Raw genomic sequence first — 21,912 nt, 5'->3', positions numbered from 1 at the left:
AAGATGCACACACATTTCCCCTTACTGTTTAGGAGGGGAAAAGTGAGTCTTATAGAGCAAAAAATATGGTATTTCTCTTTGGTCTGTTTCCTGGCTGTACGTTAGTATTAGGACTGTACTGAATAGTAGCCACTTTTCATTTTGTAGTAGAAACGACCTCTTTTGGTAGGGCGTAATTTCAAAATACACTTAGATTGAAAAAAATAATATCTTGATCCTTTAGTGCCACTTCCCCCCCTCCCCAGCTTCTGTGCGATTCCTAACCCCAACTGCTGCTGCTGTCTCCTTCCTGGATAAGTCACTTAGGATTAGTTTTTCCCCATCAGAGATAATGCCATGAACACAAGATGGTGTCATAATATGGGAAAGCCAATGAGATTTGGCTGGGTGATATAAGGATGGTACTGTACTTTGGTGTGCAGAGGATGGTGGACTACTTAGAACTACTATGGAAGAAGCCCTTCATTGGTTTCTATATTTGATTGTTTGGTTTTATTAAGTGTGCCAGTTAGGCCATGAGAAAGTGAGATGTTGCTGTGTTTTGAAAAGGCGGAGTAACTGACTGATAGCTTTCCTTTTGGGAATTTTAGGGACAGAACTACCTAAATTGTAGAGACATTTATTTATGTATGCTACTACAGCAGCAAGAATGTTACTTGCCTCGAAGTGGAAAGAAGCAGAAGTCCCAGCAAAGGAAGAATGGATGCAAAAACTTATGGAATATGCAGAAATGGTGAAACTTACCGGAAGAATAAGAAATCAAGGTAACAAACTTTTTTATATAAAAGAATGAAAATGGTTTATTGAATATATACAGATAAATTGCAAACAGATAAAACCATTAGCAGGATTATTGTAATAACCTGCAGTTTCATAAGAGTATATATTTAAAGTAGATAATTAAATGAGCAAATTAAATGAATTTGGATATGCAGAATATATTAAAAAATAAATTTAAGGAATCGCAGGAAGAGAGGGAAGGAAGTCAAACTTTGAAATGTTAAATTGATTGTAAAACTAATGAAATGTATAAACTTGAAAAGTATAAATCAAAACTTAAAAAAAAGAAAACTGAAAAGGCGGAGTAATTCTGAATAAAAATAAATGAAACACATAAAACTATGTTTTAGTGATGGGCCATGAATGGGCATTTGAGGCGAGGTCTTAAAGGTGTGTTGAAAAATAAAAAGCTAGATACACATTTCAGGAAGAAATAATGAAATGAAGGTGTTTTTCCTGGCTCCTGATTGGCTGTGTTCTATTTCACCATAGTAGCGCCATATCGACACAAGAAACTTTATGCCCAAAGCTGTTATCAATGCTGCAACCTGATTCTTTTTAAAATTGGAAATGTTTATTTAATTTGCATGACATAATTTCTCTTCTAAAAGGCATTTCATTTCTTTTTTCAATAATTTCAGCTAAGCAATTTCCAGAGTCTAAGAGAAGCTGGCCTATATTTATGATTCCATGTCGCTGTCTAGAAAAACCGTGACAGCTATAATTACTGGTGCAGGTCAGAGCTTGTAAGAGATCTCTGGGTAGGGGCTTGAAACTCATAACATCACATCACATTTCATGGCATGAACAGTTTTTTGATGTAATAGCTCTGTTTGAATGTTTGATCCCTGAGGGTACTGAAAACATAAAGGGGCTTGCAGGAATGTCTGAGACTAGTTCTGTCCCCAGCTGTTAGTCTAAAGTGGATTGTTTATATAGGCACTGGGATTTCTGATTGATCAGGGCTCCCATCCTCATATTGGAAACCCTACACCAAGGGTGACCAATGTAGCGCCTTCCCGATCTTTTTGAACTACAACTCCTATCATCCATAGCTATTGACTATGGTAGGTGGGATTGTTGGGAGTTGTAGTCCACAATATTCAGAGGGTTCTACATCTTCAGGAGAAGAAAAGGCTAAGGAGTAAACCAGGCATAGGCAAACTCCGGCCCTCCAGATGTTTCTGACTACAATTCCCATCATCCCTGACCACTGGTCCTGTTAGCTAGGAATGATGGGAATTGTAGTCCCAAACATCCGGAGGGCTGGAGGTTGCCTGTGCCTGGAGTAAACACTACATAAATCCTTGGTGGAGTCCCTAAGACAGTTGGATGGCATCTTGTATGCCTCCTCCTGGCAAATTCTGCAGCCAAGCTGGTTCCAAATGTATTGCTCTGCTTTCCTTTGAACCACACCAGTGGGGCTTGTTGTCTCGGCAGCTCAGGGCCTCCTGCCCAGGCTTGCACCTTGGAGAAGTAATTTCGGTGCTGCTAACATAGGAAAAACAACGCAGGAGGCAGCAGTTATGAGTTGTTGGTCTCTGCAGCCACAGCAAGCACTGTGATTCTCCAGCAGTTTGACTTAACCCCTGGAGGTGTACTCCACTGTCTTTTGAGACAGGCAGATGCCAACAACTACATTGGTTATGCTGGCCTTAAGTTCATAAACTAGCATTAATACACCCTGGAACCTCATCAAAATGCTGGAGAGGGTGCACCTCCACAGGGACATACCTCCACATGTGTTGGGAATGTCCTAAAATCCATCTCTTCTGGACATCAATTATACAAGAAATATACAAACTAACTAAGCAAGTATTAGATGTCACCCCAGAACTGGCCGTACTAAACATCTTGCAAGGTAATAATGCCCACTCACATCATAAAGAACTCATAAACCGCCTACTCTTAGGAGCCAGAAACGGGAGAGACCTGTCAGGAGTAAGCATGAACCAATAGTATTAAATAGTATGGGAAACAGCCTTATTCAAAAAAATCAACCAATAAATTGAAACTGGTAAAGGTAAAGGTACCCCTGCCTGTACGGGCTAGTCATGTCCGACTCTAGGGTTGTGCGCCCATCTCACTTAAGAGGCCGGGGGCCAGTGCTGTCCGCAGACACTTCCGGGTCACGTGGCCAGCGTGACAAGCTGCATCTGGCAAGCCAGCGCAGCACACGGAAATGCCGTTTACCTTCCCGCTAGTAAGCGGTCCCTATTTATCTACTTGCACCCAGGGGTGCTTTCGAACTGCTAGGTTGGCAGGCGCTGGGACTGAGCAATGGGAGCGCACCCCGTCACGGGGATTTGAACCCCCGACCTGACGATCGGCAAGTCCTAGGCGCTGAGGTTTTACTCACAGCGCCACCCGCGTCCCAAAATTGAAACTGACCCAGGGACAAATAGAAGAAGGCGCCTTCACCCTGGTATGGTTCCCCTTTATCACAGACACAGCCCAACAAGACAACAACAAGAATCCGCCAACAATGTACGAATCAATCTGGCTAACCTGATCCAAAAACACACATACACCCCACTCACACATAAAAACAAATCTCACGACAGCCAACCTAAGACAACCAACTACACCCTAGGCCACCCCCAACCTCTCTCACCACCAAAGAAATACAACAAGCCAATACAGATAGGTAGCCGTGTTGGTCTGCCATAGTCAAAACAAAAAAAAAAATTTCTTTCTAGTAGCACCTTAAAGACCAACTAAGTTAGTTCTTGGTATGAGCTTTCGTGTGCATGCACACTTCTTCAGATACACTGAAACAGAAGTTGCCAGATCCTTCTATATAGTGAGAAGGTGGGGAGGGGTATTACTCAGAAGGGTGGTGGGAATGGGTGGTTGGCAGATAGCTGAGATGAGCCTGTTGACGACTCTTAACGACTGCAATAGGTCTTACAGGAAAAAGCAAGGGGTGAGAAGGCGAAAAATGGCTTTGTCATGTATAATGAGATAAGAATCCAATGTCTTTGTTCAGACCAGGTGTCTCCATGGTTTTAAGTTTGGTAATGAGTTGCAATTCAGCAGCTTCTCTTTCCAGTCTATTTCTGAAATTCCTTTGTAGTAATACAGCTACTTTGAGATCTTGTATAGAATGTCCTGGGAGATTGAAGTGTTCTCCTACTGGTTTCTCTGTCTTGTGATTCTTGATGTCCGATTTATGTCCGTTTATTCTTTGGCGTAAGGTTTGGTCTGTTTGTCCAATATAGAGAGCTGAGGGACACTGTTGGCATTTGATGGCATATACAATGTTAGACGATGAGCAATTAAATAGTCCCGAGATGGTATGTGTGATGTTGTTGGGGCCAGTAATGGTGTTGTCCGGGTGTATGTGGCAGCAAAGTTGGCATCTGGGTTTATTGCAGGCTCTGGTGCCAGTGTCCGTGTTACGTCTGGTTGTAGTATTATTGTGGGTTAGGAGTTGTTTAAGATTGGGTGGCTGTCTGTAGGCAATGAAAGGTCTTCCTCCCAGAGCTTGAGAAAGAGAACTGTCATTGTCCAGGAGAGGTTGTATGTGATGACTAGAGGTGTTCTGTTATCACATACAGCTCCCAAGTCAAAACAGACATTGCCTACAGACAGCCACCCAATCTTAAACAACTCCTAACCCACAATAATACTACCACCAGACGTAACACGGACACTGGCACCAGAGCCTGCAATAAACCCTGGAAGGTCGGCGGTTCGAATCCCCGTGACGGGGTGAGCTCCCGTTGCTCGGTCCCTGCTCCTGCCAACCTAGCAGTTCGAAAGCACGTCAAAGTGCAAGTAGATAAATAGGTACCGCTCTGGCGGGAAGGTAAACGGCGTTTCCATGGCGCTGCTCTGGTTTGCCAGAAGCAGCTTAGTCATGCTGGCCACATGACCTGGAAGCTGTACGCCGGCTCCCTTGGCCAATAAAGCGAGATGAGCGCCACAACCCCAGAGTCGGTCACGACTGGACCTAATGGTCAGGGGTCCCTTTACCTTTTACCTATGTAGACTTTTATCATGTATTAGTCTCTCTCCTTGCTAAGGAAAAATATCCATGGGAATTTATTCCTCTGGGACAAGTGCATCTCATCCAGGCAACCAACCCACACTTACCCCGAGGTGATCCAGTGCTCTTTTCCCACCTATTTGTAACTGATGCTTACATTTTGTTCTGGGTATTGCGAGGCTGTCCCCATGTTCCTTGGCAGTAAAAGATGCCTCTGCTATCATGTAAACGACTATTTGTTAACTTAAAAAGTGGGGTAGAAATTTTAACATAAATGGAAGTATACAACAGTGCAATCTCAGGCATGCCTGCTTGGAAGTGAGTCCCATTTGTTTCAATGGGTTAAAAAAAAAGGTAAGGGACCCCTGGACTGTTAAGTCCAGTCAAAAGTGACTATGGGGTTGTGGCTCTCATCTCGCTTCAGGCTGAGGGAGCAGGCGTTTGTTTTTTGTTTTTTTAAAGATATTTATTGGAGTTTTACAAAAACATAAATTTAAAAAATCATATAAAAAGAAAGAAATACAATAAAAGAAACATAGAAAAATACATAAAATCAGAAAAAGAAGAATAAAAACAAATCCATTTTTGTAACCCTAACTCATTATCTTATTTCCTTGGCCTCCTCACACCTCCCCTTTTTGTATCCCCATTTAAATAATCAAATCAGCAAATCCTTACCCTCTTTCGTTTATCTTAACTCTATATCTTAACATATTATAACTCTATATTTTCATCCATTTTCAGTTCAATTTTGCATACTCTTGTTAACTTTGTTGCTAATGCCACTTATTTTCAATCCAACATCATTTTAACATTTGTTAATTTTACAGTGTTTCTGCAGATAGTCTTTAAATTTCTTCCAGTCTTCTTCCACCAACTCTTCTCCCAGGTCTCGGATTCTGCCAGTCATTTCCGCCAATTCCATATAGTCCATCACCTTCATCTGCCACTCTTCCAGGGTGGGTAAATCTTGTGTCTTCCAGAGGGAGCAGGCGTTTGACCACAGACAGCTTTCCGGGTCATGTGGCCAGCATGACTAAACCGCTTCTGGCACAATGGGACACCGTGATGGAAACCAGAGTGTACGGAAATGCCATTTACCTTCCCGCTGCAGTGATATCTATTTATCTACTTGCACTGGTGTGCTTTTGAACTGCTAGGTTGGCAGCAGCTGGGACAGAGCAACAGGAGCTCACCCCATCGCGTGGATTCGAACCGCCAACCTTCTGATCGGCATCATCATCATTTTTAATTTGTATACCGTCTTTGTATCTTACAATACTCAAGGTGGTTTTCAAGCTGAAGAAACAAAAAATCTATATCTTATAACAATCTAATGCAATACAAAAATGTGATAATGAAACAAAACTTTAAAATAAGCAAAATAAGGCAAGCCCAAGAGTCTCAGTGGTTTAGACCACAGCGCCACTCACTCCTGTTTTCCCCTCCAGTATGCATAGAATGCCAGCCTAAATAAGTAAGCAGTTTTTTTTGTGTTTTTTGCTTTAACAGAGATGCCACAAAGTTTCCACTGATTCCCCCTCCAGCAGAACCTAGCATTGCCAAATCTGCGTTGAATATCTTATCAGGAATATCGCATTATACAAATGGGCAAGAAATACTGACCAGTATCATGCTGTGATGGAGAAAGGCGAGAGGATTGACTACATGTAGCCTGTCATGAAAATGTTTAAGGGTGGCTTCATATATTTATTACAGGAGACTTGTTATAAATCTCTCCAGACCAGACTATTGTTTCAAAAGCACCATTTGCATGCTCTTGGGAATGTGAACTTTAAGGCTATGAAGGGCAAAAACATACAGCACTCTGTGTGAGGCAATTAACAGTCTGTTTTTGTCCTGCTTAATTTAATGCTTTAGCTAAGCTTAGCATGCAAATATCCACTGGAACGAGGGGTTGCATCTATGACAAAATAATCAATCTTTTGGCAGTTAGCTCATGTAACAGAGTCATTTAGAATTATGCCTCGAAGGAGGAAAAAACATTCGGATATCCTCTTGTAATTACTGTGAACAATGTAACGCTTTGAAGGCACTCTGTATGCTCTGTAAGAATTAGAGCTGTTTTTTAAAAGCCCTTGCATAGCTTCTGATCACCTCTGAGTCACTGTTAACTTCAAGCTGTCTACTGATACTGACACTGGTACTATGACAATATAATTCTTTACAGATAATTTCTGTCAAAGATGGTGTTAAGAATTAACAGGATTTACAGTTGCATTGGGGAGAGAACCTTGCGATTTAGAAGGGTTGCCAAGGGAATTGAACTCAGGAGCTGCCTTCCCCAATTGCAGACACACTCAGGATAATTCTGCTAATGAGTTTTGCTCATATTTAGGGTCTGTAAAGATGTCTATACTACAGGCAGCATGACTGTGATAATATCCTGCTCTCCATACCTAAAATAGAACCTGGGTAGAGATGCCAAAAAGACGTGGAGAAGAACTTTAGGAGCTCATAAAAACTCAAAGGAGAAACAAGAATTGCAAGTTACTGAATTTTTATCGGGCTCAGTTTAAAATCTGATCCAGAGAAGAATTCCTGATGTCCCTCCTCACATCACCAGGATTCTCTTTCTGTCGTCACCAGCATCCCTGCTAGCCCCCATCCCTAAAGCATACTGCTTCTTCCCTGGCAAGTGGCAGTAAAAGTGGGAGCAGCAGTGATGGGCACACAGAACAGAGAGGGTGATTTCTTCCTTCATTCTTCATACCTTGCATACTGGGGTAACATGCTCGAGTAACAGTGAATCAGGGAGCAAGTCTATCAAGGACCGCCTCTTTCCATATGAACCTACCCAGATCCTGAGATCATCTTCTGAGGCCCTCCGTCGTGTGCCTCCTCTTTGAGAGATTCGGAGGGTGGCAACACGAGAACGGGGCCTTCTCTGCAGTGGCTCCCCATCTGTGGAATGCTCTCCCCAGGGAAGACATTCCTTTTTAACCAGGCCTTTGGTTGATCCTATTTACATCCTATGCCCTCTTAAAATGTGTTGTTTTTTAATGGGGGGGGAGGCTATTTTTATTAGGTATTTTGTGGTTTTATATCTTGATTTTATTCTGTGAACTGCCCTGAGACCCCCGGGTATAGACCGGTATATAAATTCTAATTCTAATAATTCTAATTCTAATAATAATAATAATAATAATAATAATAATAACCATGCATCCATCTATCATCTCTGATATTGCTACACCACTCTTCACCCTGTAGGATCTTAGGGTGACATACAAAGATGGTCCAAACCTACCCAATGGCTACTGCAGTTTCCTATGGGCTTCCCAGAAATACCTGGCTGGTGACTGTGGAAAACAGAAGGCAAGGTAAAGGTAAAGGTAAAGGGACCCTTGACTGTCAGGTCCAGTCGTGGACGACTCTGGGGTTACGGTGCTCATCTCACTTTACTGTCTGAGGGAGCCGAGGAGTACAGCTTCTGGGTCATGTGGCCAGCATGACTAAGCTGCTTCTGGCAAACCAGAGCAGCGCATGGAAATGCCGTTTACCTTCCCGCCAGAGCGGTACCTATTTATCTACTTGCACTTTGATGTGCTTTTGAACTGCTAGGTTGGCAGCAGCTGGGACAGAGCAACGGGAGCTCTGTCCCCGTCGTGGGGATTTGAACCGCCGACCTTCCGATCGGCAAGCCCAAGAGGCTCAGTGGTTTAGACCACAGTGCCACCCGTGTCCCTTAGAAGGCAAGGTAGATGAACCTTTACCTTGATACAGCAAGGCTGGTCTAACAGTGCAATCCTAACCATGTCAACTCAGAAGTAACTCCTTCTACACTCAGTGGGGCTCACTCCCAGGTCAGTGGGTTTAGGATTACAGCACTTTGCTTTTATGTCTCTTGAGCCTATTGCCAAAATGTGGGATCGTGCAGTGGCAGATTTTGACATCTCGAATTCCAGTGGCATCCTGTACAATGCCAAAATCTGGTGTCCTCACCTCTCTCCTGTTAGACTCCATAGTTGAGGCACCTGCTGTGGCAACCCCAGAAGCTCTGCTCTGGGTGCGACCGAACTGGTTACACTCATAGAATCATAGAATAGAATCATAGAATCATAGAGTTGGAAGAGACCACAAGGGCCATCGAGTCCAACCCCCTGCCAAGCAGGAAACACCATCAGAGCACTCCTGACATATGGTTGTCAAGCCTCTGCTTAAAGACCTCCAAAGAAGGAGACTCCACCACACTCCTTGGCAGCAAATTCCACTGTCGAACAGCTCTTACTGTCAGGAAGTTCTTCCTAATGTTTAGGTGGAATCTTCTTTCTTGTAGTTTGGAACCATTGCTCCATGTCCGCTTCTCTGGAGCAGCAGAAAACAACCTTTCTCCCTCCTCTATGTGACATCCTTTTATATATTTGAACATGGCTATCATATCACCCCTTAACCTCCTCTTCTCCAGGCTAAACATGCCCATCTCCCTTAGCCGTTCCTCATAAGGCATCGTTTCCAGGCCTTTGACCATTTTGGTTGCCCTCCTCTGGACACGTTCCAGTTTGTCAGTGTCCTTCTTGAACTGTGGTGCCCAGAACTGGACACAGTACTCCAGGTGAGGTCTGACCAGAGCAGAATACAGTGGCACTATTACTTCCCTTGATCCACTCCCCAGATCCACCTTTGGATTATGACTTGGGACATAGGGTGGGGTTGGATAATCTGATGCTACCCCTTTTTGCTGTGTGATTCCATAAGCAGCAAGCCAGTGTTAACTGTGAAGTCCTATCTTGATCACTTGAAGGTCAAAGAAGTGTTCTTCAGTTTTCAGTTAGGGTTCACAGCCCAAATATACTGCCTTTCCCCCCTCCCCTCACAAAATCAACAATAGCAAAATCCTCCATCCCAGTCTCTTGGACGAAAAAGGTTAGGTCAGGAGAATTTATAGCATCTCTTTTGCTTTCCTGTGTCTTGCATCTTCCTTGTATCTCTGTCATGTGCCTGGTGGAAAAACAGGGGTTGACACTGTCAGCAAATTGACGCATGTTCTTGTATTTATATCTCCTTGCTTTCTTTCCTGCATCTGTTGTCTGTTATCTCGGGTGGAAGGGTCTTAATGAAATAATAAACGGCATTGCACACATCCATGCTTTTGACAAAAGCACCTGATGTTCTTTTCTTCCCTTCCTTTTTTTAAAGATGACTATCTTGCAGAAGCCAGAAAAGTGAAAAAGAAATATTACCAAATTAAAAATGCTAAATAACATAGAAATAGATGCATGGTAAATATTTGAAACCAAATAAATACTGAAATGCATAAATGTATTGGATAGAATGCTATCCACTGGGTCCTTTTGATTCTGCAAAAGGGTACAGGTATGGAAGAAATAGACAACTTTTAAACTGGACTGTTTTCTGAACCTGTTCTATGGCAGTGAGGGTCTATAGCAGGGGGGAGGAACATTTATCCTGCCTGACCACATTCCGTTCTGAGCAACCTTCCAGGGTCCATGTGCCATGGGTGGGGTGGAGGCAAAAGAGGGCAGAGGAATGAAAGCAAATAGGAACTTTGTGATAAAGAGGGTTACAGATTCCTCTTTATCCTCCATCCAGGCAAACTAGAAGTATTATCAGAAATCAAGGACACATTCCATGGAGGCAAAAATATTCAAGGAAGGTGTACTGGAAATACATGGAAAAGGACTGTTATCATGGGGAAATAGCTTAGGTTTCCAGGACACCCCGAAAGTTGTTGAGCTTTTTTTGCTTTTTTTTTAAAGGAAATGCCCCCCAAAACCCACCACAATTTTATTTCTCAATTTACTTGCCTAAGATCCAGGAGAAAAACTCCATACCCTCCAACATTTCTCTGATGGAAATAGGATGTCCTAAGGAAAGTGGGATATTCCGAGATCAAAACAGACACTGGGATTGCTTCTGTAAATCCGGGACTGTCCATGGAAAATAGGGATATTTGGAGGGTCTGTTATCTGACTCCTGAGCCATTTGAAGACAACTGTGTATTTTTTATGTTTAATGTTTTATTATGTTTTTATTTATGTTGGAAGCTGCCCAGAGTGGCTGGGGAACCCAATAAGATGTGTGGGATATAATTAATAAAGTTATCATTATGGAATGGAACATCCCTATTTTCATCAGAGAAATGAGCTGGCTGGGCTCTTGTGGGTTGGAGTTCACTGGCATATGGAAGGCCACCTTATTATTATTATTATTATTATTATTATTATTGAATAGGATGTCCTTAATTTGATCAGAGAAATGTTGAAGGGTATGAGATACGCGGAATTCAACAATTATCTCATTGAAGCCTTATTTAGGTCCAGTGTAGGGGCTTGAATACGCTTAATAGTAACGGCAACCTTCTAGGCCGCAACATTTAAGGGGTTAATTTTATATGAGAATATATTATGTCATACAGTGGCTAGAGAAATGAAGCTGGGTTTTCTTTTGGGCTAGTCACCCTTAAAACTGATGCGGGGGGGGGGGAGGGGAGGACTTTGCTTTGCCTTCTGTGATTTTGCAGGAAATAATTTGTTTTTGTATGACCATGGCATTATGTACATGCCCCTAGGTAGTACTGTAAACACAGCGGCATGGAAAGTGCTTTGAAGAGATGTAGGTGTGGCCAAGGAATCTGTAGTATTTTATTCCAACAGAAACAGAAGTGCCAGGCTAGCATCTGATTGGCCACGGGGAAAACAGGATGCTGGACTTGATTGGCCATTGGCCTGACACAGCAAGCTTCTTGTGATTATCCTATGACCAACCCAGAGCAAATGAAAAGCATTTGTGTTCATGTTAAACAAAACATCCCTTTCGTTTTGCACAGTTACCAGGGCTCTGGATGAAATAGTAATCGCAGAAGGGAAGCAAGGGATTAAATTCCGTTTTAGCTTTGCTGGCACTCAGTCATAGATCCTTTCTGTCCCACTTTTGGTGGATTGTCTGAAAGAATGCACAGCAATTCTGCATTTAAATGGCAAGCATAAAATCTGTAGTTTCCCATACTTTACAATGTATTTCCCATAAATTACATAGTCATATTGATGTAAAGCATATATATTTGGTGTGCACTTCTTATGCACCAAAACCACATTGCAAAAAGTGTGTGAGTTGTCTGGAGTTTACATTTTGATCCACAAACAAGTTCAGGAGTGTCAGATTCAGTAAGAAGCAGAGTGATCAAATCTCTTCACTATACCTTAGTCTTCACTGGACAGTCCAGCCAGCATTGGTGGTTAGTGATGTGACCACTGAACTGTGCATGTATGAACTAACAACACAACACAGAGATGCAGCCTTAATAAAGGCAAAGGCAAAGGATAAGGAACCCTAGAAGGTTAAGTCCAGTCAAAGGTGACTATGGGGTTGCAGCGCTCATCACGCTTTTCAGGCCGAGGGAGCTGGTATTTGTCCCCAGATAGCTTTCCTGGCCATGTGGCCAGCATGACCTAACCACTTTAGGTGCAACGGAACACCACGATGGAAAGCAGAGCACACAGAAATGCTGTTTACCTTCCTGCTGTAGCAGTACCTATTTATCTACTTGCACCAGTGTGCTTTCCAACTGCTAGGTTGGCAGGAGCTGAGACAGACAAACGGAGCTCACCCCGGCACAGGGATTCAAACTACCAACCTTCTGATCGGCAAGCCCAGGAGGGTCAGTGGTTTAGACCACAGCACCACCCAGGGTTATCACAGACCCCCTTATTACAGGGTTGGGCACCATGAAGTAACAGCAGAGAGACTTGAAGGTAGAGCTACAGCTGTGAAAGAGGAGCAGAGGAGGAAGCACACAGAGTGAGGAAGAGGCACCATGAAAATGAAGTTCTCTTGGGGTATTGCTGCTCCCTTCAGTATTCAACATAGTCCTTAACACATCTTATTTGCAGTGTTATTCACTCCCACCACAAACCCTTGGAGACTTCCTACTTGCCAAAACTCTTTCATTTCAGGGGCATCATTTAAAGACAAAAGAAGTGAAGAGAAAAGCTTTCTTCTGAAGATGAGCCAGAGACTACAGTGGTACCTAGGGTTACATACGCTTCAGGTTACATACGCTTCAGGTTACATACGCTTCAGGTTACAGATTCCGCTAACCCAGAAATAGTACCTCGGGTTAAGAACTTTGCTTCAGGATGGGAACAGAAATTGTGCTCTGGTGGCGCAGCAGCAGCAGGAGGCCCCATTAGCTAAAGTGGTGCTTCAGGTTAAGAACAGTTTCAGGTTAAGAACGGACCTCCGGAACGAATTAAGTACTTAAACCGAGGTACCACTGTATTTAAAAGGGCTTTTTGCTATGTGCCCCAACAGTCCCTTTGATAGGACTGATTCCATCAGAACTTTTCCCCATGTTTGTGTCTGTGTTTATGTGACTTTTTAGAAGTCTCTGCAGAGCACATGGCTTTTCCATGCCGATATGTGTCATAGGAGAGATAGAAAATGGCACTATTTTCTCCTTTAGAAGCAATCATGGTGTAATTTCTTACTATGACAAGCTATACCTTTCAGTGGTGGTTTAGAGATAGTTATTCCATATATCATATTTTCTTCTCCCAATACTGTTCATCTGCCATCTGGCGAAATATTGGAGGGCAGAGATGGCTGAGATTCAAAGGGGCTGCATGAGAAAGGCAGGGCCCCCAATTTTGGGCAGCCCTCTACCCCCTGAAGTCTCCTCTGCCTCCCCACTACTCCTGAGGGTTGCAATATCCTCAAAACAACCTGAGGTGTAGTGTTGTGTAAGGCTCTGGAGCCGGGAGAAATTCAGTGCCCTGCCTTAAAGAAGTGAAAGGGCTTTTATATATCCAGTGCTATCATTGGATCCAAGTGATTGGCAGTATAATACAGTAGACCTGCAACTGATGTGTGATTTATTACGCAATTGCAGCTTTGCAAAGGCAATAGGAAAATCAGCAAGCGAGCGAACAAACAAGCAAATGGAGAGCAAGCAGTTGGAAGGAGCTGTCTGAGATCTTGTGATCTCACCCCACAAGATCTCACATGACTTTTTCCGAGAATCAGGTTTAGCAAAGCAGCAGACTTTAAAAGCTCATGCTGTGATAGGCTTTTGCTGAAGTGGAAAGAGTTTTTAAGCCCCCACCCACCCACCTAGCTTTCCAGACTTCCAGAGGCTTTGCGTGACCTTCCCAGAGCGTGGTAAGGTAGGGATATTGGGGGTGCGGGTGGCGCTGTGGTCTAAACCACCCCCATTGTTCTGCCTGGACAAGGTCCAGTGCCGAGGGCATTCTGGCAGTTCCCTCAATGCAAGAAGCAAAGTTACAGGGAACCAGGCAGAGGGCCTTCTTGGTAGTGGCGCCCGCCCCGTGGAATGCCCTTCCACCAGATGTCAAAGAAATAAACAACTATCTGACATTTAGAAGACATCTGAAGGCAGCCCTGTTTAGGGAAGCTTTTAATATTTGATGAATTGTTGTATTTTAATATTTTGCTGAAAGCCACCCAGAATAGCTGGGCGGGGTATAAAAAAATTACTACTACTACTACTACTACTACTACTACTACTATTATTATTATTAACCACTGAGCCTCTTACTCTTGCCGATCAGAAGGTTGGCGGTTCAAAGCTGTCTGTGGACAAACACTGGCTCCCTTGGCCTGAAAGCAAGATAAGCACTGCAACCCCATAGTTGCCTTTGACTGGACTTAACCATCCAGGGGTCCTTTACCTTTTTTTTTTAAAGGTAGAGATAGTACTGTGGGACGGTTTCAGTGTCCTTGAGGACTTTGTGAGATTTTGCCTTTGCATGTGAAGCCATGGAACATTACCCCCATGTAAGTTGTGGGCCTGCTGTATATGAAATGGCTGTTATAAAGATAAGATTTATTTATTATTGAATCCTCACAACAACCCTGTGAGGAAGGTTAAGCTGAGATAGTGAGCTGTGACTGACAAGCAAGTTATTTGGACACCGGGAGACAGAAATTTCTGTGGTTCTAACAAGCTGCTGTTTTCCCCATCCCTGAATTTTTTCTTTCTCGATTTCTTTTCTGTGCAATCTCTGCAATTTGAGGTCAGGTACTCTCTGTAATTTATTCTCTGCAAATTCTACTACACAGTAAGTGGTTGTTAAATAATAGCCTCCCACAAAAAAACCTGGCAAATGCAAAATGTGGAAATTTTGCCAAGAAGCAGCCTAAGGTACACATTAAGAATTCACATATAGTTAACTTACAGTACAATGATACACATGTCCACTCAGAAGTAAGGATGGCTGTTCTCTGTCAAAGTTAATTTCTCATTTTTTGTTTTGTTTTTACAATCTTAAGTCCAGTTCTGAATGTTTTCAATTAAGTTTGTTATTTTGTTAATGAAAAAAGTCTTCATGAAAATTCATCAGCATTTTAGTGTGGATTGTTCCTCATGCACACATCTTTTATGAAACTTTGTCTAATATAAACATTTTTGCAAAGCAAAATGTAATGAATTTTTAGAATTTTGTTTTCACTAATATGCATTTATATGCACACTCTACTCTGGCCTGTACATTTTTCTACGCATTACTTGACTGGAGAACTGCACTGCAAAATCCAGATATGCAATTTGCGAAGAAATTGCAAATTTCAGTTCACTTATTGTTTTGGAAGGTGTGAATTAGGTAGGGTCAAGTTTAAAGGCTAACTGAATTGAATTTTCCCCCATCCCCACTCTGTGTTTTGTGGGGTTCACTCCCAGGTAAGTGAATACAGGATTGTAGTACTCTTGAAATAAATCTTGCTATGGATTTTGAACTGAGAACTGCATTGGAACATTTGGGAAATATAAATATTAGTGACTAACAAAAATGTGACTCACAGATTTATAATCAAGGTGCAGTTCAGGCTTAACTTTATAACAGGCTTTACAAAGACTGAACTCTTCAAACATATTAAATTATAACAGATGTGGACCACTCCTTTCAATGTGAAAGAACAGCCTGGTGACCCAGTCTTGCGACCTTTAGGTCTCATATTAGAAGCCGCATCAACATGGAGGTCACTAAATCTTTCCTCTGAAATATTTTCTCTGCTGAAACCAGTTCATGAATGACACAAGACATCATGATAAAAACAAACTGAGAAATTATTTAAGACTCCTGACCAGAACTTAGTTTTCTTTGTCACTTTCTGCCCAGAAATCTATTTCTCCTACCCAAGAAAAATGAGCAATACAACGCTTTTCCTTCAGTGAGTGAATATTATGGTGATATATAATGACACTGGGCTGTATTGATAGAAGGGGAGTTATAATGGAGGAAAATGGTACTCTTTCAGCCTGGAGCAAGTTTAATATCACCATTATTATTAAATAATGTTGGATATTTTCTGTTATGCAGTGCCTCCATTTCTTCTGTCCCAAGTCTCTCAGCTCAGAAATGGCTGGGCTATTAAACTGTGCCTGTCATCTCAATACTTACAGGAACCTCACAAGCAGGACATGAATGCAGTGCTCCTCTGCTGTTTGTCCCAACATATGATATTCAAAGATAGGCTGTTTCTAAACATGGATGCTCTAGTTACTCATCAAAGTGATATTTTTTACCTCCATTCTCTATGAACTTGTCTAGTGCCTTTTTCATCCAAGTCAGTGGCCATCCCTGTATCTGAAGGGATGAAGCCTGTCAAATTTCAGAATGATAGTTGCAATGGTTCTCCCACAAGGAAAGACTTTACTATTTTGGGATAAGCACAAGAGGAATTGTAGGGGCAGGGTGGTAGAAAAAAAGAGAGTGGATTCTCAGGAAATGCCTACCCCCAGCAAAGACCAAGTTATGCCCAATGATCATTGGTAGTAGTGAGGCTCCTGCCCTTCTCAGCTTTTTTTAAAAATTATTATTCAATGTTTGGAATTGTTAGCATAAAGAGTGGAAAGAAAACTGCCAATTTCATAATGCTATTATACAAATCTATGGTGAAACCACACTTGGAATACTGTGCACAGTTCTGGACAAATCATAAGAACATGAGATCAGGGTCAGGCCAATGGCTCATCTCATCCAGGATCCTGTTCTCACAGTGGCCAACCAGATCAGGGAAGTTTTTTAGTGTGTGGTGTTGTTTTACTATTTTGTTGTTGTTGTTGTTGGGAGCTGCCCAGAGTGGCTGGGGCAACCAGATGGGTATTATTATTATTAGATTTAATTTAATATTAAAAGTAGGAGATTCTAGCACAAGAGCCCTCTCCCCTCCTGTGGTTTCCAGCAATTAGTTTTCAGAAGCATTGCTGTGTCTCAATCTTCATCCCCAAAATGAATATACGCTTGATCAAAGAACAGTGCTCCTTCAAGCTGGGATGTCCATCCTCAAGAGGGAAACAAGATGGAGCCATGTGGGCATGGGGAGATGAGGATCTGGCTGGCAGGGCTGCTAGGAAGTCACAAGGATATAGCCGATGAGGTCTCAAGGGCAGTGGCGTAGCGTGGCTTGTCAGCACCCGGGGCAAGGCAAGTAATTTGCGCCCCCTAACCCATGGATTTGCGCCCCCTAACCCTAACCCCCAGATCTTGCGCCCGGTGCGGCCGGCCCCCCTGCACCCCCCACGCTACGCCACTGCTCAAGGGTGTGACAAGTTCTGGTTTCCTCCCTTGCAAAGATGCTGTGAGCATTTTACAGCTCAGAGGAAGATGAGGGGGAAAGTTGGGAAATAATGGGAGAGGAAGGGAGGCAGACCCAGAGCATTCCAGACCCACCATCTCCCAGAACCCGGAAAGCCTTAAAAGTAGAAGAGCAAAGAGCTCGGCAGTGGCGGAGGAAGGGTGTGTGTGGTCCTCCCTGGGTGTCATCAATGAGGAGGGGTGACAACATGACAAAAAATATGAGTTAAAAAAAATAATTTTAAAAAATTGGAGTCACGAAACTTTTTAGTTCAGTCAACAAATGTAACGAAACACGGCTGGCACTGGGCACCACACCATGGGGGATGGCACTCCTGCGGGGCCTGCAGCATGCCCGAGCCACACATCTCTCCTGGGAGTGACGTGGTGGCTTGGGCACCTGAAGGCTCCGTGCTGCCTGAAATGGCAGCGTGGGACTTGTGTCTCCCACCAGCTCTCCCTCAGCTGCCCTACAGCTGAGGGGGAGGCAGTGGAGAGGCTCCACGCAGTGTGCCCTGCCCCCAGCTGTTGGGACCATGCGCCGCACCAGGCACCCAAGGGGTAGTTACACCGCTAGAGCTCGGAGACAGATGGCCCTAAGCAGCAACTGTACGGGTGTGTGTGTGTGTGTGTGTGTGCTGTTGATGAATAAGGAAGTGGGGGAAAAGGGAGGGTGAAGATTTACTCAGGACAGTGCCATTACAGTGGTACCTCGGGTTACAGATGCTTCAGGTTACAGACTCCGCTAACCCAGAAATAGTACCTCGGGTTAAGAACTTTGCTTCAGGATGAGAACAGAAATTGTGCAGCGGCAGCGTGGCAGCAGCGGGAGGCCCCATTAGCTAAAGTGGTGCTTCGGGTTAAGAACAGTTTCAGGTTAAGAACGGACCTCCGGAACGAATTAAGTTCTTAACCCGAGGTACCACTGTATTCCAAGAAGCTGCATTCTCAAGCCTCTCTCTGTCAACATTGAATAAAAAGCAGAGGGTAAGGACTTTTCCTTGTCTTATCTGTTCCTGGCAACCTGCCGTCTGATACCATGCCCTAAAAGGTAACATCAAAAGGCTGCCAAGCCTCCTTCACGCTACCCAAGAATACCCCTTTCATCATGGCTGGTCTCTCCTGCTACTTTTTTTTTTTTTTTAAAGCTATTAATATATTTATGTGCCTTCTCACAATAAGAAACCAAGAAACCGATTTCCAGCTTTCTGAATAAAAATGACTTCCTAGCAACAATGGGACTCCTGGGAAATACAGTGCCCTCCTTCTGATTATGCTTGCGCTGAAATAGCTCCAAACATATCCAGATTGTTATGATGATAAGATGATACGAAATGTACCAAAAATGCAAATATTTAAGTGGAATCGAGATCTTACCATGTCTGCTTAAATGCATCAGGCAGGGGATGAGGCAGTGACAGAGTGAATCAAAATATGCTGCAGCTTATGTTAGCACAAGACGTTAAATAGAACATGAAGTGCAGTTACATTTTTATTCCAAGAATTAGGAAGTCTTTATCGCCACTTCTCTTATTTTATTGCTCTGATGCCTGATAGCAGAGGGGTGGAGGAACTGGGAACGGGTGGCGGTACATAGCTAAATATAACAGTCTGTCTGTGGATTGCATCAATGGGATGTGTCAATTCATATGTAAATGGAGATAATAGAAGGCACAGGTGAGCGAGTGTGTGAAACAGGCTAACAACCAGCTTGTCACAAGTTCCTGAAACCTCTAGAAGCTGCTGTTTTCCCGCCCCATGGAAAGAGAGTAATTTTGGCAATATACCTAGAGGAAAAGACTGTATCACAAAATTTATTTTCAAACATACAAAAGGGGGGGGGGGAGAGACAATAGCACCAAGTGTCAACCACAGACATCTATTTAGTATTCTTACATTTTAGGAGTGCATCAGTCCAGGTCAAATTGTTGGCGTTGTTGGCATGCTTGGTTCTCTGCAGTGGTTGAAGGCAAGGAGGAGGGCTCTGTACTGCTTGCCCAATCTTAAATGAATGCACTTATTATAATGTACGCATAGACACATAGCTAGTCAACATGATCTCAAGTCTCTCTGCACTTTTCTGGAGGAGAGTCTTCCTGGGCCCGCCAGCAGCTGCTTGTTCTGATCTAATGTTGTTGCTTCTGCAAATATTACAAGATTTGGAAACCCCCCAAATGCAGTGATAATATAATGAATGGGATTGTGGTGCCTTTTTGTGATCAGGTGAAAATCATGGAGGTGCTGCTGGGTCCAGCCTTGATATTTGAGGAGTGGGCTAGGATAGAAACCAGAAGTAACCCAGCCAACTAGAAACCCAAAGTGGTGAGAAGGTTCTCCAGAACCGAGACTGCAGTGGCTTTCAAATCTGTGCTCTGGGGGAACCATAGACTTCCCCAAAAACTACAAGGGTTTTGTCAGAAGCTTTATTGAGAGGTAGTTTGCTTCCTCTGGCATAAACAACTGTCTACAGGGCAGTTGTTCTAGGGTTCATTTTCAATTTACATGAAGCTATGGTGAGGCCAAATCGAGAGTTTACCTCAGAATGCTTCCATGAATGATAGAACATTGGAAGGAGTCTTGTGTTGAGTCAGCTGTTTGGTACAACTAGCTTGGCATTGTGACTTGCAGTGGCTTCTGAGGGCTTCTGAGAGGGTTCTCTCTCAGACCTACCTAGAGATTCCAGGACCTCCTGTATGCAAAACCAGATGCTCTAACACTGAGCTATTGTAAAGGTAAAAAGTAAAGGACCCCATGATGGTTAAGTCCAGTCAAAGGCAACTATGGGGTTGCGGCACTCATCTCACTTTCAGGCTGAGGGAGCTGGCGTTTGTTCACAGACAGCTTTCCTGGTCATGTGGCCAACATGACTAAACTGCTTCTGGTGCAATGGGACACCATGACAGAAACCAAAGCACACAGAAATGCCATTTACCTTCTCGCTGCAGCTATTTATCTACTTGCACTAGCATGCTTTTGAACTGCTAGGTTGGCAGGAGCTGGGACAGAGCAACAGGATCTCACCCCATTGCGGGGATTCGAACCACTGACCTTTTGATTGGCAAGAGCAAGACCACAGCGCCACCTGTGTCCCTCATGGGGATTCCAACCTCCGACCCTTCATCTATAATGCACAGGACTGAATGCTCACTGCATTTTCAATTACAGCAGAAACCCAGGGTGAAATGGTATGAAAGGGGTCTCCTGGAGGCCAGAAGTTTGCAAATCACTGCTAAAAAGACAAGCACCCTCTGCCTGGGGCCACAGAACTCCCTTATTCCAGCTATCAGTAGACACAGGAACTGTGAGTCAGGCTAGGTGGCTGGGGCTTCAAGATCAGTGAGTGTCAGAACATATTTACCTTTTGCCAGTCACTGTAGTTTAAGGGAAAATGTTATGAAAGCCCTGTCAAAGGCTGGTGGGCCTGGGACTTAGTAATACTTGTCATTCAGTCCTTTTAGTGTTTCTAACATGACAATCAAGGGAAGAAATGCCTGAAAGATTTTGGGATAGAACACAAATTGAAGGCGTTTCTTTCTTTACCTTTTAATCTGAGGGCAGGAGAGACACAAAAGGACTTCAATTCCAGTTGGGGTGCATTCAATCCAGGAATATTTTCATGAACTCTAATAGTGTTAAATGCAAGATGTGACAGCTCAATTAATTTGTATTTGAATATAGTTGTGCCTTCACACATTTATCTCGGAAAAGGGATACATGAATCTATCAACTTAGGTTCTTCACAGTTTCTCATTTTTTCCAATATTAAATTCAGTTCTCTACATTTCTGCATTTTTTAAAAAAATCCCTCATGAAGACTTGTCAGCCATTTAGCAAATTTCTCCTAATAAACATGTTAGCATGCAATTTTGACTGATATACACATTTTTGCAAACAATTTTCCCCAATATAATACAATCTTTGTATGCCTTGCTCACTTAGATATATGTATTTATGTACACTTTCTCTTAATAAATGCATTTTGGTTGGGTTGGAAAACTACATTGCAAAACTCTGAGTAGTACGAATGTCAAAGGATAGCTGTCTTTAGGCTTCGCATATTTTGTGATAATCTTTACAGCTTTTGTCCGATTTTGGAGCCCTGATGTTTCTTGAAGTCTTAGTCATGCCTTTGGTGATCTGTGCCTTTAGTCTGACCTGAATTGTTGTAAGCTATGAATAAAGCTTTCTTTCTAGACATGGGCTAGAGCTCAACGTCGAGCCTACCAAGTGGCAATGGCAACGGCGAAGAGACCCTTCTTCACGGCTTCCATTGCATCTGCAGAAAACAGCAGCAGGAGACTTTTTCAGGTGGTTCGCAATCTATCGGAACCACCTATACCACCGGGGCCTGGTAGGGACCCCAAGATCTCCTGCAATGCTTTTGCAAAGTTTTTTGCAGATAAAGTCACTCAGATTCAGAAGGAGGTAGACTCCACCGTGGGAGCAGGGCCAGGGCGGGAGAGTGCTAGAGTTCTGTCTGGTCCTGTTACATGGGATCAATTCCAATCTGCTACCTCCGAGGATGTGGACAGGCTGCTTGGACAAGTGAAACCAACCACCTGTCTC

The 21,912-nt window shown here is 43.3% G+C and overlaps 1 long non-coding RNA gene across 1 annotated transcript; it reads right to left on the bottom strand.

Moving 5' to 3' along the window:
- Nucleotides 1-9,460: 9,460 nt before the first annotated feature.
- Nucleotides 9,461-20,978, bottom strand: LOC310753567. Its single transcript, XR_014543368.1, has 4 exons — nt 20,887-20,978; nt 19,243-19,348; nt 11,587-11,698; nt 9,461-9,939 (listed from the first exon to the last, which is right to left on the bottom strand). It is a non-coding gene; the product is annotated as an uncharacterized lncRNA (long non-coding RNA).
- Nucleotides 20,979-21,912: the final 934 nt, after the last annotated feature.

Source organism: Podarcis filfolensis (genome assembly GCF_964270895.1).
Source record: "Podarcis filfolensis genome assembly, chromosome: 2".
Classification (NCBI taxonomy): domain Eukaryota; kingdom Metazoa; phylum Chordata; class Lepidosauria; order Squamata; family Lacertidae; genus Podarcis; species Podarcis filfolensis.
Note: the sequence above shows the minus strand (reverse complement) of the source record. Positions and strands in the feature narration are given on the sequence as shown.